This window comes from Leopardus geoffroyi, chromosome D2, assembly GCF_018350155.1.
Source record: "Leopardus geoffroyi isolate Oge1 chromosome D2, O.geoffroyi_Oge1_pat1.0, whole genome shotgun sequence".
Taxonomy (NCBI): domain Eukaryota; kingdom Metazoa; phylum Chordata; class Mammalia; order Carnivora; family Felidae; genus Leopardus; species Leopardus geoffroyi.
In genome coordinates this window covers 16,388,701-16,391,905 of record NC_059334.1, presented here as the reverse complement: position 1 = coordinate 16,391,905, position 3,205 = coordinate 16,388,701, and the positions used below count along the sequence as shown (strand labels likewise).

Here is a 3,205-nt window from a genome sequence, read left to right as displayed (position 1 = left end):
AACTGATCACATACCACCAAGATGAGTAAGACAAGACTCCACTGGAGAATCTCATCAGCGAGTCAAATGGGAAACTGGTGTAGGGGTGGGGCAGGGGCCAAAAGCGTAAACTGGGACAAAAATGCAACAGTGCCACAGGTCCAGGTTCAGCCATCAGGCCATCGTCGCCTAGAAAAATCGAGAGTCGGCAAACGTTTTCAGCAATGAAGTTGTAAAGGCCGGTGGCCACAAGGGCCAGGTTTGTAGGTCATTAGTTTCCATCCACAGCCGACTCGTCTCTGTTCCTGGAGCAGAAAGAAGGCTGACTGGGGAGGGGGTTGAGCGGGCACGTCATTTATTGCCAAGGCATCAAGTCGTAACAATGCCGCAGAAGGCCGGGGGACGGGGGCGGCCGCCACACTGCTCCGTGTGTCTCTGGCAGTGTGTGGATCCGAGGTCATGAATTAGGGCAGGTCGTCGGGTTTACACCCAGCCTTGGAGGGGCTCACGGTTCAGGCGGTTGCGCATTCTGAAGATCGATCCGAGTAAATCTGAAAAATAAACGCCTGTAAGAGAAATCACTAGCCCGGCCATATCCGTTCCCGGCCTGGGTTGGGACGGTCCCTGGGAAATCCCCTGGGTCCAACTTCGAAGGTCATTTGGGATGCCCCGCCCCCAACCTCATGCAAATCCATCAGTCCCCGGACAGGGGAGAGAGGCTCACGTGATCACGTAACTGGGATCAGTTACACATGGTGGCGTGTAACCTCACTTCGTCTGAGAAGGGAGGAAAGGAGAAGAGATACATGGAGTATGAAAGAAACCTGCTCGGCATTGGATACAAAGAAGACAATTTTCCTTTCAGTTCCCAGTTCCCTTGTTGGCTGCTGTCGGTGGCGTTGCTGTTGTTTTTCTGATTCAGCTACATTGCAAGTGTCACCTCGGAGGCTTAATCCTTGAAGCATAAAAATCTGATGAGGCGCCGCAGACAGAGGCAACCTTCCTGCAAAAGGGAGAGAAGGGGTGTTGGTGGCACCCTGGATCCCCGGTCCCCGGTGGTGGTGGAGGGGGACGGAGCATTGGGTGCGTTATGACCTGCCTGCCCCCTACCGGATGCAATCTGTGGTCAAGAGCGTTAGCGCAACGGTGAGATGGAACTCCTTGCTCCGGATAGCGTTTTAACAAAACGGGAAGAGTTTGTACAGCATTTTGTTCTTGTCTAAGCATGCTTAGAGCTAGAGTCATCAGCGGGAGCCCAGTTCGGAGAGCCAGAAAGAAATGGCATTTTATGGAGAGGGAAACTGAGCTACTGACTTTTCTCAGGGATGCTCTTAGTAGTCTGTGGAGTCAGGGCTAGGACGCCAACGCCACGACCGTTTTCCTACAACTCACAGAAAGAACCACAGGGTCTTAGCCCCCTCCTGCAGGAAGACAGTAATCACAAAAGTGTCTTGCCTTCAATGTGGCACCACGGCTGTAAGACCATTTTGCTTCTCCTGTGTGGCCCTCTCCACAGGGTGGAGGAAAGCAGGGGCGCGGGGGAGGGGGCTAAGACGAGGAGTGTTGGGAGGCCAAGGCAGAAAGGAGAAGCACTAAGAAAACTGTCGCCAGACTGGCTTCCTCGGAGTCCTAGGGTTTGGAACAGCCACTATGGAGAACAGTATGTCAATTCCTCAAAAAGTTACAAAAGCATTACTGTCTGACCCGGCAATGCCTCTTCTGGCTGTATGCACAAAGGATGGAAAGCAGGGACCTGAACGCATATCCCCACATCCATGTTCACAGCAATACTATTTACAACAAAAAAAGGTGGAAGCCGGGGCGCCTGGGTGGCTCAGTGGGTTGGGCGTCCCGCTTCGGCTCAGGTCATGATCTCCTGGTCTGTGGGTTCGAGCCCCTCGTCGGGCTCTGTGCTGACATCTCAGAGCCTGGAGCTGCTTTGGATTCTGTGTCTCCCTCTCTCGCTGCCCCTCCCCCGCTCAGACGCGGTCTCTTTCTCTCTCTCAGAAATAAATAGACATTAAAAAAAATAAAAAGGAAGGAAATTCTGACGCAGGCTACAACATGGATGAACTCCGAAGATGTGCTAAGTGAAATTAGCCAGTCACGAGAGGGCCAATACTGTGATTCCACTTACAAGAGATACTTAGAGGAGTCATATTCGTGGAGACAGGAAGTAGGGTGGTGGCAGCCGGGGGCTTGAAGTCAAGGAGGAATGGGGAGTTAGTGTTTAACGGGGACAGAGTTGAAGTCCCGGAAGATGAAAAGTTCTGGAGGTGGGTGACGATGATGTTTACAGAGCAGTGTACATGTGCCTCAATGCCGCTGAGCTATGCACTTAAAAATGATTAAAATGGTAGATGGTGGGAGCCCCTGGGTGGCTCAGTCAGTTAGGTGCTGACTTTGGCCCAGGTCATGATCTCACATTTCATGAGTTTGAGCCCTGCATCAGGCTCCCTGCCGTCAGTACGGAGCCCGCTTTGGATCCTCTGTCTCCTTCTCTCTGTGCCCCTCCGCTGCTCACTCTCTCTCTCTCTCTCAAAAATAAATAAATATTAAAAAATTACATAAAAAACTTTTAATGTTTATTTATTTTTGGCAAGTGGGGAAGGGGCAGAGAGAGAGAGGGAGACACAGAATCCAAAGCAGGCTCCAGGCTCCGAGCTGTCAGCACAGAGCCCGACGCGAGGCTTGAACTCACAAACTGCGAGATCATGACCTGAGCCGAAGTCGGACGCTTAACCAACTGAGCCATCCAGACGCCCCATTCAACAAGACTTATGGAGCAATTCCTCTGTTTCAAGTTTTCCAACCAGCAAGCTGAGTAGACAAAAAGGCCCTGAGGCAGGCATTTGCATTGTGAGTGTTTTCCGTATTTTCACGGATTCTGAAGCTTTTCGGTTGGGTCCGTTCAGTGTCAACATTTTATTCCCCTTCGTGGATATAACATAATTTATTTGATAATCTCTTTTTTACGGATAGCCACATTGTTCTTTTTTTTTTTTTCTTGGCACCAAGAATATAGCAGAAAAATTCTTATTTATAAATCCTTGGTCACATCCGTTTTTCACTACTGTTTACTCAGTGCCTATCAGAACGTCTGGCAGATGGTCAGAGCTCCATACACGTTTGTTGAATAAGTAAATAAAATCGATGACTATGATCTTAGGATAATATAAAAGTGGTTAACTTATATAGTATCTTGAAGCCTAACTCTGTTCTAAAA

The 3,205-nt window shown here is 49.8% G+C and overlaps 1 long non-coding RNA gene across 1 annotated transcript; it reads right to left on the bottom strand.

Moving 5' to 3' along the window:
• Nucleotides 1–317: 317 nt before the first annotated feature.
• On the bottom strand, nt 318–1,774 carry LOC123577482. Its single transcript, XR_006701867.1, has 2 exons — nt 786–1,774; nt 318–530 (listed from the first exon to the last, which is right to left on the bottom strand). It is a non-coding gene; the product is annotated as an uncharacterized LOC123577482 (long non-coding RNA).
• Nucleotides 1,775–3,205: the final 1,431 nt, after the last annotated feature.